At 32.7% G+C, this 14588-nt stretch overlaps 1 long non-coding RNA gene across 38 annotated transcripts in view; it reads left to right on the top strand.

Annotated features, from left to right (window-relative positions):
- LOC148629152 (uncharacterized) overlaps positions 1 to 14588 on the top strand; it is a 129893-nt gene that overhangs the window by 83959 nt on the left and 31346 nt on the right. For 22 of the 38 annotated variants that reach the window (XR_015915178.1, XR_015915174.1, XR_015915170.1 and 19 more), the window contains one exon: positions 2533 to 2592. This is a non-coding gene — a long non-coding RNA (uncharacterized LOC148629152). Of the gene's footprint in view, positions 1 to 2532; positions 2593 to 7131; positions 8252 to 9238; positions 9477 to 11325; positions 11433 to 13129; positions 13185 to 14588 lie in introns of those variants that run through there. The other 16 variants (XR_015915187.1, XR_015915180.1, XR_015915190.1 and 13 more) reach the window with 6 other exon arrangements.

The following is a 14588-nucleotide window of genomic DNA, read 5'->3' as shown; positions in this document are numbered from 1 at the left end:
AACTTACCCCCTAGCTTGAGTAGAGAATTTTACTGAAGTCACAACCCACTTCAGTGCCAATAAGATATAACATAGTTGCAAATTCATTCTCAAATTTATTGTATTAGTTATAAATTGTAAACTGAAGTAGCTCTTTTATGTCAGAGATAGATAAGTAAGAGTAAACATTTTATATTGACAAAATGTGTAATATTTTAATTGTAAACTTTCTAGTTATATGACAGTTGACACCATCAAGTGCTTATTTAGTTGCTTCATTTATTGAGAATATTTATTTATGCAAAAACTTTGATAAGGACCATTATTACATGATGTGAGCATGAAAGGTATTGTAAAAGTTGCATAGTTTGTGAAAATGGGGTCATGAGAGGTTTATTACCTCGTATAAACACACTGGTTTTTGTAAAAGGTAAAGAAATAAGTTGAATTGTAGAACTCGTATATTTTTATTATACTTCCTTATTGCATTTATTTATGTAACAAGTTTATTTATCGGTAATCTGTACTTTTTTCCTTTTATCTTGTGGATGAATATTTCTCTATTAAGTATATGAAAAGATATTCTAGAAAATATCTGTTAAAATATTGGGGGCAGTTGTGACATATTTCTGTCATCTTCAATTGAGTTTTTAAATTAAGGGATGTTTCGTGTTTGCACACTGCTGAATTTTGTTTTACATGACAAGAATAGTCCAAGAATAATGTACATCAAAACTGATAAATATGGCCAAAATTGGATAACCAATAAACAGATAAATATTTGCTTTCAATTTTGATACTGATAATATCATTTGTAATGATACTCTAGTCAAAGTATTCAACACGAAATTGACAGTATCAAATTTTAAAGTGACTATTATTCTGTATGGATGCTTTGCTGAATTCAAGGTCAGACAGACCAAGATGATTGATACAAATCATTGTTATTCCAATGTTTTCAGGTTTTTTTTTTGTGTTATGTAGATAAATTTTTTTCTATTGCTTGTTAAAGGACTCTAATCTGTCATGTCGCAGCAAACATTGGAAAATATTAGATGTTCCAGTGATTTAAGCATGGCTGTCGGCCCATAACAAGAAACATAATTTTTAAACTGATTACTAATCCCTGTGACTAAATAAGGCCTGTAGAGGATAAAAATTAATCGGAACAGGCTGACTAACCTTGCAGCATTTGCTGTGCATCATTCCTACCAAATTTTATTCAATTAAGATTACAAGCATGAAGTTTTGATCTTACATTGCCAATAAGGACAAGTATTGATAATGACTTTGCACTGCAACACTTTCATCTATGTACTCTGTGCCCTATGTATATGCCAGTAATACATTACGTGGTAAAATCTTCCCAGTAAATATCTAATATTAACTTGGTCAAAATTCAACCTTGAGATATTGTGTTATTATTTCCATGTTAGGGGTAGAATTAGTCAACAGAAGTGGGCGATAAACTTAAAAAAATTGTCAACAAACTCGTTAGGTTGGCTGATTTAACCGAGTCATTCTCTGGGTTGTATATGAATCAAGAAAAACCTTTTCATAACCTTTTTGTGCTATCTTTATATCCACCTTGTTTAAGTTGGTTAATTCTTTTCATTAAAAATAATAATTATGTCAAACTTTGTAATTTATCTGCAGTGTCATTTGTGTGGGATAATTACACACTCAGATTAACTTGGATTTTACATGGCTTTAAAAGTACTGCCATTTATAGACTCAATAAGTACAGTAACCAGTTTATTGATGGGTTTAAATTGATACCTTTTTGTAATTACCATGTATAAATAATTTCCGTGTGTGTGTCGCAGTGATGAATTATGGTTGTTGATGTTTGTGTTTGATAGCGTGATTCCTATTTTAATATGTTAATGAGCAATACATGTATTTTAATACCTATTTCATTAGGATTTTTTATCTCAAGTTTTCGTTTTCATTTTTCATTGATTAGATGAACATTGATTTTTTTCTCATGAAATTACACACAGTAATTGTCTTGAATAGTCATTCATATTTGCTGTAGGGAAAAATAAAATATCAGACAAGAATTGCATGTAAAAAAAAAACCTAAAAGTTCACTTTTATTTCTTGTCCAGAAACACTAACAGACCACATAAACCAGTCTTAGTTCTGTTGTTGCACTCTATAGATTGTACATGAAATTGGCACTTTGCAAGAGTTATTGTTCTTGATTTGGTTGATGTAAGTGGGAGATAAGAGTATGGTTTTCTCAAAAATACTGATCTGAAAAAAGAAATGACATTATTACATTAAAATATGGGGTATTTAGGTCCAAAAAGCATTGTATGTTATGTGGGGTTTTCTACATCATGAATCATCTCTGCTATTGTCTTAAAAAATTGATCAGACAAATTTTCTAGATTTAAGGTAATGTCACCTATACATGTCTGAATCTTGTATGTTACATTTGAGAAAAATACATGTTGTGCTATGGTTCTATTTTACCTTAGACTAATGCATCCTTCATATTAAAAGATAGATATTTTCAGACTTGTAATTTGTTTCCTTTTGTTATAGAGGTCATAAAGCTGGTGACAGATCAAGTCTCAGAAACAGATCATTAGACAGTGCACAAAGGTGAGTCTGATGATACAATCCACCAGCCCAATATACTCTCTGGATAGCCTTTATATTAGATGCATTATGAATTATTTGAGGGAAATTAAATCTGAATTACCCATATTTATAGAGGAATATAATATTGTCCTTCTGCTTGTTATTATATCTACTAGGCCTCATTCTGATTCTGGAATTGTTTTGACAGCCTCTTACCTGTCAAATCAGGTGTGATTGACAGACATAAAGCCTTTGATATAAACAAGAAAGCACAAATCAGCAAGCAGGAACAAACATTCTTCATAAATAATCTGCAATTACCTGTAAATAGGAGGGGATAATTAGCAGTAATGAGCGTTCAATTAGTTCCTCATCATGCATAGGCCTTTGTTAAATAAATGTTGGTTGTTGGTGTAGTTGTGGGTTCTCAAACAACTTGGAGATGATACTCACTGGAATAATGGTTCACTATAGATGAAAAAAATATCTGTGGTCATAAAACTGCTTTTAAGTTCAGTTTCTTCTAGGTGAACATTACTAAAAATTATTTCTGTTTTATCCAGTTTTAGGAGATAAATTATTATCTGATGACTTTGTACTTAATTTTTGACAATTTTTGTGTCACATTTCTTTCTCTTTTTTTTTTGTACCAACTTTGCATGTCCTTAGATGTGTAAATCATATTACATTGTGTGTAATTAGTAATTATTTATACAAACGATGTAATTAGGTGCTAACAGGGATTATGTTGGGATGTTAATTACTCATTCATGCACACCTAAACTTGTTTGTTTTTTCTGCAAGTCCAATAAAATTATTTGTTGTCAAAAGAATAAAATGTTACCACAATAAAGCACAAGGATATTGCATAATCGACTGTTTGTTTCTAAATTTGTTTATCTCATTTTAACAGGTAAAAACTATAAATAATGAGTTTCGTAATGACTTTACACAGATGTTCAACATTTGAGTATCTTTACACCAAATTATGTCAATACCTGCTGTTTGCGGTATTGGGTTTTTAAATTAACTCTTATGTAACTTTTCTCTGTTACACTACAATCTTATTTTCAATATATTTGTTTGAAATCAGATAATAGGATTTTACATGTAGAAGGAAAATTATAAAGGTAAAATGTTCATGATAGTGTTATTTTCATCAAGATTGTATCAGTTCAGCCTGTGACAATATGAACATATTGATATGAACAGAATGCCCTTGTTTGCCCTGTCCTCATTGGATCTGTCCTTGTTGGCCTGCCCTTGTTAGCTCTGCCCTTGTTGGCCTGCCCTTGTTAGTTCTGCACTTGTTGGCCTTGCCCTTTTTAGCTCTGCCCTTGTTCGCCTGCCCTTGTTAGTTCTGCCCTCGTTGGCCTTGCCCTTATTGGCCCAGTCCTTGTTAGTTCTGCCCTTGTTGGCTTACCCTTATTGGCCCAGTCCTTGTTAGCTCTGCCCTTGTTAGCTCTTCCATTGTTAGTTCTGCCCTTGTTAGCTCTGCCCTTGTTACCTCTGCCTTTGGTAGTTCTCCCCCTGATAGCTCTGCCCTTGTTCACCTGCTTTTGTCAGTTCTGCCCTTATTAGTTCTATCCTTGTTGGCCTACCCATATTGGTCCAGTCCTTGTTAGCTCTGCCCTTGTTAGTTCTTCCCTTGTCAGTTCTGCCCTTGTTAGTTCTGCCCTTGTTAGCTCTTCCCTTGTCAGTTGTGCCCTTGATAGCTCTGCCCTTGTCAGTTGTGCCCTTGTTGGCCTGTCCTTGTTGACCCAGTCCTTGTTAGCTCTGCCCTTGATAGCTCTGCCCTTGTTCGCGTGCTCTTGTCAGTTCTGTCCTTGTTAGTTCTGCCCTTGTTGGCCTACCCATATTGGCCCAGTCCTTGTTAGCTCTGCCCTTGTTAGCTCTTCCCTTGTTAGTTCAGCCCTTGATAGCTCTGTCCTTGTCAGTTCTGCCCTTGATAGCTCTTCCCTTGTCAGTTCTGCACTTGTTAGCTCTTCCCTTGTTGGCCTACCCTTGTTGGCCCAGTCCTTGTTAGCCCTGCCCTTGTTAGCTCTTCTTTGTTAGTTCTGCCCTCGGCCTGCCCTTGTTGGCCCAGTCCTTGTTAGCTCTGCCCTTGTTAGGTCTTTGCTTGTTACCTCTGCCTTTCTTAGTTCTGCCCTTGATAGCTCTGCCCCAAGTGGCCCAGCCCTTTTTAGCCCAGCCATTGTTAGCTCTGTCCTAAGTGACCCTGCCCTTGTTGGCCCAGAGGTGTAAATTTTCTCCATACCTAAGAAAGATTCCAAGAAATTTAACAACTAGATTTTATTGTTAGATTGTTCAAACTCCAAATGATCAAGTTAAACAATATTCTTGTCATCAGAAATTCTTTTGCGACTTGTATTAATGTGAACTCCTGGCCCTTGAGACTTCTGCAAAAATATAAAATAATAGATATTTAGATTAATATCCCCCTGTTTCATAGTTGAACATAACTGTAAAATTTATTCAGATTGGAAATTTATTATTAACATTTAAAGAAAGAGGTAGTTTTATTGTTATTCATGTTCCAAAACCACAGCGGCAGGTGTTGTTACAAAGATGCAGCCATTTATAAACATAGCCCATAATTCATGTACTTAGTAAATCTCCGATTAAATTGTCAGATGCTTTTATTCAGTTCACTTTAAAGAATTTTGATTTTTTTTCTTTATTGAAATGAGAATTACATTTTTTTTAATCAAAGTGTCCATTAAGATAGGTATTAAGTTGATAATGCTTTTCTGTTTGTAAATTAGTAAAATGGTATTAATAATACGATATTCATATTGTTATGATAGCGAACTGTTTGTCCTTCACATTGAACCCAATATCATACTTAAATACAATATGATCTGCTTTGATTCATTTTCAATAAAAATTGTACATAGTGTCGGGTTCAGTCATGGGTTTAGGGATTATAAGTAGAAGCAGGCTAATGTAGTCATACTTGTCCAATTTTTTCCCACTTCATTTGATTTGTTTAGAAAAAAAAAATGGTGTAATTGTACTTTGATTAGTTACTGTACTAAATCACATATAACCAGTGGTATAGGTAAATTTGTTACTCAATTTCTCATTTTACAAGGAGTGTTGGTCTAGTATAGGAATAAGTCATTTAGTACTACCAATACCACTCAGTAAATAGATCACCAGTGATATTGTATAAATTATCTATCACTGCTACTAATGCATTGTCAACATGTTTTCCAAATCATTTACGAAAAATAAGGAAATCGACAAACATGTTTTGTGAGATTGGTATGTCAAATTAGTTCAGTTTCATTAAAAGCCAGAGGATGGTTTTACTTGCACTTGAAGCTGTCTAAATATTGATCCACAGTAGCGAGATGCCGGAAAGATTTTTCCAAAGATGTGAAGTACAGTTGCTGAAGCAGACAAAATTGTCTTGAGATGAATAGCAGCTAATGCTACTGAAGTTTTTATCTCTGCTGTTAGGAAAAAATACATTCATGTTATTTAATTAGGCCTCCATTCTATGTCAAACAATAATTGCATGTATTGACAATTGAAATGAGTAGATCAAAAGTTTTTGCCAAGGTAAAACTAGGGAGGATTAGTTTTAATAGCAAGTAAAGTATAAGAGAGATGGTGATAAGTCACATTTAATTAGGTTTTTTGAAGGATAATATCTTTAAAGAAATAATTGTCAGCTAACATGATATTGTTATAAAAATTGGAACTATGGAAAAGCCATATTGTCCTAGGAGAAAATTTCCACCAGGGTCTTTAACTGCAGCCGTATCTGTCTCTTAACATGCAATCTATTTATCAGAATAGTAGCAGGGTTATAATCCCATCACTATTGATGGATCTCTCTCTGATAGCCATGATGCTGACTTACTGACAACTTAATTTACATCTCTATACTAGAAGCATGGTCATTCTATTTTCAGTGAAGTTCAATAAACCCTTCTCTATCCATTAAGTGAACAAGGCCTAAATACTCCAAGTTCATAATTGAATTTAGGACTACTGCCGTTTTCATGACATTACTTATCAATGCGTTATGACACAATCAGAGTCTGACGTAGGTTTCCTTCAGAAGCTGTGTCATGTCCATGGACTGAATGAAGTAACATTGACACTCGGTTATTGAACTATTTTACAAATCTGATCTCAGAGGTTAAATAGTATATAGCTGGTCATTGGCATTGGTTTATTGACATAACACTGCACTGATAATGGAAGTTTCTTTTAAAATGATATGCCTTTTAATTTAATGTAAATTCAATAACTGTCGGTCTCTGTTCTCTGAAGCTATATTGTTTGATTTATTATGCTAGAAGGATACAAGGAAAAAAAACATTATTTTCTTCCTAAATTTTGCTTTTCTAGTTTTAATTTTCAAGGATTTATATATAATATTGGATTTCATTTACATTATAAACTTCTATCTGTAAGGCCATTGACCATGATATATCTTGAGGCCCATTTTAATAGACCTGTCCTGTATTATGGTTGATGGGAGAACTGATAATGATTTTTGGCATATATAACACTGGTCATAATAATGTACATGTCTCTTTTTAGGTCATTGTCCATAGTCAGATGATACAGATAGACATACTGATTTAGTCATACTGTTCCAAATTTACTGCTAACAATTGAGCTATCAATGTTTTTAGTTCTATAAAATAATATCTAAGTACAGATGATTTAACTGATCTTTTTTTTTGTTTAAATTATTCATTACTGCTGAATACTTCTTGTTCTTAAGTACATCTCTGTCTAAGAATCAGGCAAAATGTGTATATGGTGTGGCACATGAAGGAAAAAAACACAGAGATTTTATTGCATTAATCAAGTATTTGTACCCGATAACCTCCAGAAATAACCATCAAAGTGTTTGTAGAATTTGTCTTTTTAAAATAGTGATAAGTCAAAAATAGTTGAAGTGCATTATGAAAAAATGGCAGGAAAATTTCCCCATACTTTTTCCTTAAATAAGCAGTCAAAAAGTTGTTTTCTAGATGTATTGAATATATTTGTGGCAAAAAAGCCAGATTGAGAAATGTGATGTGCCACCCATTGCCTGATGCCCACACAGAATGGTACTTAAATCCCCATACTTCATTTGTAAGGCCAGTGTGTTTTTTTTTTCCAAAAGTAGCCCAATAACAGTGGGTTAATTTAGTTGTTTGTAAATTCTGGCTTGAATGGTATAGAGTTTGTTTTAGGTTATTGTGGTGTTATAACATATATTAATATATGTCAAGGTCTAAATTGATGAGTTCTCAGGTACTGGTCTGTATGTCTGTTTGTCCTTCCAGGTGAATGATCTTGCTAAAGCCCATCCAAAACACATGTCATATTTGATAGGGTCACAAACCTTACAAATCAAGCCATGTACACAATAAGTTTATTTTTATGCAAAAAAAACCAATATTTTTCATGGAGTATGTTACACAAGCTATTGACGTAAATGTAAATTTAATCAAGAAATGGTTTGTTGAGGGCATTGTCACTTGTACTAAAGATGTATGTAAATACAATTACAGATTCTGATGACTTATCACCCCACGTCAGAGTGAAATATCAGTAGTGATTATGATAGATTTAATAATTGGAGTTGTTCAGACCAATCGTAACTGATCATCGATTTTTAAAATACTTTTCTACTGTGATATTTACTTATCTTATTGTTTATCAAATATAGCAGTATGTGGGTAGTCATGACTTGAGGTTCATTCACTTCTCTTGCTAAAATTCCAAATTTTTAGTTGAGTGAACTCTTCATGTCCTGATGTTAATTTTGTTTGGATGGAATTTGAAATGTTCTATAACAAAATTATGAGGTGGGATTGAATTTTAAGTTCTAGCACACTGAAGAGGTTTCTATGACAAGTATTTACAATGTTTTGATTAGGTCTCCTAATCAAGCATGTTGAAAATGTATGCTGTCTGGTAATTAACTTTCTGTTGAAATATTTCATTTTCATTTTTTTTTTTTTTTTGTGACTGCGCTGTTTCATTTGATTAGTGACAGAATTTTTCACAAAAGCTACATAAATATGCTTCAGAGGAATCAACAGCATGGAGGAATGACTGAAAGAGTTTAATTAACTCTTTCAACTACAAATCTCTGTCTAAGTCAAACATTTTGTTATTATCCTGAATCAGACATTTTTATTTTGATTTTTAATGCAGAACATGGTCATGGATAACAGTAGTTTATTTGCCTTTTTAAAAAAAAAAACTCAATCAAATGAAGTGGCCCTTTTTTTGTGCCATTATCGTCTCAAGCTATAGATAGAACACCAGCCTAGATATTGTCAAGTCATTTCCTGTAATTATCCAACTTGAAAAAAAAAAATCCAGGTAGCTTACTTCTTGAGACATACATATTGACTATTCGGTCAGTTATAAGTATTCATCCTACTATGTATTTATTTATTTATTTTTTTTGGTAAAAAATATACCCTTACTAAAGTTCCTGTCAGATCAGTAAATGGGTCGTATGTATGTATGTCATAACAAAAAACATTATTTTTTACACTTAGGTAAATTCCTTTTTTAACTGGGTAAACTGATAATTCAGCTATAAAATGACTCTGTATTGTTCAATTCCTGTTAAGCATAAATGATTTTAAAATGAAGGCTTTTATGACTATTCAGTTGAGTGATTATTTTTGTTTAGCAACATTGAAGATTTGGGAAAACAGCCATTATGTATTGTGATATGTATTGGATACAAGTACATATGTCTGAGGCTTGTGACACATCCAGGATGTCTCCTTGTATACTTTAACTGGATCTTAGAGGTGTCAGCATTCGATGACAACCCCTGATATGTATACACACAAACCATAGTATTGTTACAATCAGGCAACAAATTAACCCAACAGTAAATAATACTACTTAAAGGGGGTCAATGGGTAAGATGTTATTTATATATTGAAAGGTGTATATATAAAATCAGAAGATGGAAAGATAATCTATTATTTGCATCATAGAAGTTATTCTGGTGTATTTAATAACGTCAGTGTGTCCATTGGTGCAGCTTGTATAATATTCTTTTATCAATAGTAAATAACGTCAGTGTGTCCATTGGTGTAGCTTGTACAATATTCTTTTATCAGTAGTAAATAACGTCAGTGTGTCCATTGGTGTAGCTTGTACAATATTCTTTTATCAATAGTAAATAACGTCAGTGTGTCCATTGGTGCAGCTTGTACGATATTTTTGTATCAATAGTAAATAACCTCAGTGTGTCCATTGTTGCAGCTTGTACGATATTCCTGTATCAATAGTAAATAACATCAGTGTGTCCATTGTTGCAGCTTGTACGATATTTTTGTATCAATAGTAAAAAACCTCAGTGTGTCCATTGTTGCAGCTTGTACGATATTCCTGTATCAATAGTAAATAACATCAGTGTGTCCATTGGTGCAGCTTGTACGATATTTTTGTATCAATAGTAAATAACCTCAGTGTGTCCATTGTTGCAGCTTGTACGATATTGTTGTATCAATAGTAAATAACGTCAGTGTGTCCATTGGTGCAGCTTGTACGATATTTTTGTATCAATAGTAAATAACGTCAGTGTGTCCATTGTTGCCATTGTTGCAGCTTGTACGATATTCTTGTATCAATAGTAAATAACGTCAGTGTGTCCATTGGTGCAGCTTGTACGATATTTTTATATCAATAGTAAATAACGTCAGTGTGTCCATTGTTGCAGCTTGTACGATATTCTTGTATCAATAGTAAATAACGTCAGTGTGTCCATTGTTGCAGCTTGTACGATATTCTTGTATCAATAGTAAATAACGTCAGTGTGTCCATTGTTGCAGCTTGTACGATATTCTTGTATCAATAGTAAATAATGTCAGTGTGTGCATGGGTACAGCTGAAACAATATTTCAGGGTACTGTGCAAAAAATGGGGATGATTTACTTGACATATTTAAGATGATGCTAATATGAAATTCCAGAGGTGGTCAGTTCAGAACAAAAGTTTTACTGAAACATAGAGACGCCTTTGGTCCCTCTTCATGGATAAGCCTTCCTCACTTTAAAACATTTGATTGCAAGCCTTGTTACTTGTATGCCACTATAAAATCATAGAAAACACAGAATAGTTGATAGCAAGGAAAGTAAATCATTAGTCTATGCAGTAATCATCATCTTTAAGACTTAAAAATTGGAAAAAATTATCTTAATTACCGGGTATTTTTAAAAATCAATGTTCATATTGAAATCTTTTATTAATATCATTGTTGTTTAAATGGTTGATAAAATTTCAATGTTGAAGTAGGTCATTGAAGATGAAACTAGTACTTATATCTTTGACACAGAAATCAAATCATTAGCTTGCCTAGTGTTTTAATGCTTTCTCTTCCATAGATTGAAATATTTATTGAATTTAATGCTGTTAAACTCATACTCAAATGAGATTTATGTACTAAGTGCTATGAAATCAGGCAATAAGAATTATCTCCTGAAGCCAATATTGAATGACTTTTTTCTATATCAGTACACTGTGTTAGTTATCCAAATCCTCATTTCATTATTTCAGTACAGAATCCTCATAAAAGGTTTTTATAGAAATTTTGATACAACTAAGGTCTAGCATTTTAATACCCATTCCCTGTACTGGTAAGCATTTAAACTTATTAGGCATTTCAATGAAACTAGTGGCATGATATAAGATACAGTACATAAAAAATTCACAACTTCAGATCCTGTATGTATGTAATAACTCTATAACACTTAGGTTTTGTAGTTTCAGATGTGTTGGTATACTGACTGTTCAAAAGATGAAATAGGCTAAAGCAGGTGCAGATCCAAGGGCTGGCATACCAGGCATACGCCCCCCTCCCTCCCAAATCAGTAAAAAAAAAATTTACGCAAGTTTCACCCCATAATATTTTTTGCCTTGCTTTGCACTGCATTTAATTCAATTAGCGCCCCTGTAAAGGAATGGTAATACAATGTATGACTTCTTGATAATTTTCACAGATATTATTTGGTTTTCACACATTTGACTAAGATTGTGAAAATAGACCTTCATCCAAAAAAAAAAACCATGTCTACACTGCCTACCCTCAAACTGTCATGGCCGTTTTCTCCAAATTGATTTCTCTGATGTTGGCTGTTGTATATATCTTGGTTACCTTGATGTCCGTGGACATTTGAATTTTTTATGACTTTCATCAGAAACTATTTATGTCCTTGACACATGAACTAGTTCAGCAGCTTTGATACCTCATGTATTAGCCACAGCCATATATTGGTTATATACCGGTGGTACATGTTTGTATAAATCTGTCTATTGAATGGATATTTGAATATTAAAGTATCTACCTGTTAACAAAATTTTTCTTAAAAATGCAAAATATAGAAAGGCGGGACTTATTATTAAAGTCATGATTGTAATACAGTTGTTCATTTAAAATTCAAATAGCCACTGATGTATTGTTGCTATTCTTGTAGATTGTCGTGTTATAGAAAAAAACACAGAATTAGCATCCTGTCGCGACAGACAAGTTATGTCAGGACAATATTTAATATAAATGATAGGAGTAAATAGTTGTATTGCACCTTTACAACCTCTATACAGCCTTGACACTTTAATGATTGGCTCTTGTTTTTTATCCAGACAGTATTTAATCATGTAATTTTAACCCTTATTACTATGTCAATATGTCCTCATTGACCAGTGGTGTTTTTATAGAAAATTTATTTTGTTAAGTTGTTTTTTACCTTGAGGCCTTAAGGTTATATACATATACACTTATTGCCAAAAAGTTAGAGTTACTGCTAATAATTTGACAGATTTACTTAGTCATTAGAATGCAATCAGTGTCCTATAGGTGAATTTCACACCGTGATTCGAATTTGGGTTCAATTTGTGTTAATATTTCAAGGGCAAACAACTAGATAATTATCAAAATGTTTAGAAATCTGGTTCTCTGTAATGATCAGGGAGATCTGAGGGTGTCATTAATCTTATTACTCAATTTACTGGTATATAGTTCTCTGTGTATCGATTCTGACATATATATATAGAAATGTGATTAATAAAACTGCACCAAAGATCATCACCCTAGTGTATATATCTTTAGAAATGGAATGACAGAACACAGCTTTTTATACCTCAATAGACAGTTAAAGAATTTATATTAGCAGATCTGTGAAACTGAGAACAGATATTAATGTTTTAAATGCATTCTAATACTATGAAGATAAATGCAAAATGTAAAATAATTCGGGTCAAATTCTTATCAGTGGAAAAGAAAAATGGGTCAGACTTAGATTCTCTAGATTTAATTGATTAAAATTTTTAGGCACTAAAATAATAAATTATAACTAACACCCAATGTAACAGTTCCTGAAGGAATTACCATATTAGGTATATTTTCAAGAATAGAGTAAACAATGGGAATTCTGGTTGGAAAGGAAATTCCGTGGATCTATAGATCCAAGCTGTTGTATTGACAACTCTTTTTGTTTTGGTTTTCGTACAAAACAGTATCAAATAGAAATTGTCACATGGTATTGACATTTTAGACTTTTGTCTTTTACAGTTCTGGACCCACTTTATTGAACTATATTGATTGAGGCGTAGGTGGTTTCTTATAGGTTAGTAAGACCTAATTCTGACATGAATCTGGGACATTGATTTATGTATCAAGTGTTTTTAAGCATGTAAGGTTTCTTCCAGTTTTACGTCAGGTCTGGAAAATCTATTCCAAAAACTGCATCATCTGTATGAATCAATAATATATGTAGATGTAATTACATCATAGTGCAAGACGGGCAATAAAACTGAAGCTGTACTAGAAATATACTTACTACGTTTGAGTATTGGAGAACGTTTGAGTACTAGAGAACGAGAAGTTCCGGAAAACGATGATTAAATAAACTACTAGAGAATGAAAAATAAATCATTGTGTTCTAGGATAAACCAAAACATATTCATTGTAGAATGATCTTAGAAAACAGATAAAAAGTTCTTTTACTCTGATGATGTAGCTCTCAGAGGTTAGTAGTTTATTTTTGGAAAATAGACCCTTTCATGTTAACTGTGGGGTTGTTATAAACATGCTTCATATACACTTCTGCAATAATAATGGTCATTTGTTTGTTCTACTTTGAGGTTGAAGAAGAATGTGTCATGAATGCTCATTATGAATGCTCATTGACTACCCAGTAGTTAACACGAAATGATATATTCTTTAATTTTTTTATTTGACTTATAGTCTGTACCATATAAATTGTAACTTGGAGATAAGCACATTACAATATGCTGACAGAATATGGACAACTTGTTTGGAAAAAAAGAATTATGACTATTGTAGTTGAAAATTATTGAATAGGGGAAATATAATTTAAAAAATTTGTCAATTTATCAGTGTATAAAGTTTGCATTGATCTGTAAAAGCAAGTGTTACTGCTTCCAAATAGAATGAAACAAGTAGTTTTTATCCTCCCACCACACAAAATGATGAGATATTTGTGATACCCTTTAAACAGTTGCATGTCCGTTCCCTGACAGTTTCCAGATGATAACTTGAGAATAGATCATTGAATTTTTTTGAAACTTTGTACAGTTGTTTGGTATCAAATTTCACAAATTGAGTTTAATGTTCAGCAAAATCCAAAATATAGTTTTCATGTTGGGCTATATGGAACATTATGCCATCCCCTTTTGTCACCATTATGTGATGGGGTATCACTAAATGTTCCATTAATGTCCTATTTTTATTTACGCATAAAATTATAATATCTTGCATAACACATTCCCAAAATTCAATGTTTGTTAGGATTGTAAGTAGAAGGGATTACTTGATATTATCTCCTCTTTAAAGAAGTTGGCGAGTGCTCTGTATTGAGTATTTCTGATGCTTTATGTATAGAAATCTCTTAGTGAATCTGCCAACCAGATGATAGAATTCAAGTATGATATTGAACATGTGAACTCTCATATCATGTCCTTCTACTGAAGACCTTGACACTTCAGTTTTATCTCATCACCATACATAT

This window comes from Perna viridis, chromosome 1 (assembly GCF_037379345.1).
Source record: "Perna viridis isolate PV_CMFRI_1.1 ecotype Kerala chromosome 1, ASM3737934v1, whole genome shotgun sequence".
In the NCBI taxonomy this organism is placed as follows: Eukaryota; Metazoa; Mollusca; class Bivalvia; order Mytilida; family Mytilidae; genus Perna; species Perna viridis.
The sequence above is the reverse complement of the archived record's forward strand: the minus strand, read 5'-3'. Positions and strand labels throughout refer to the sequence as shown.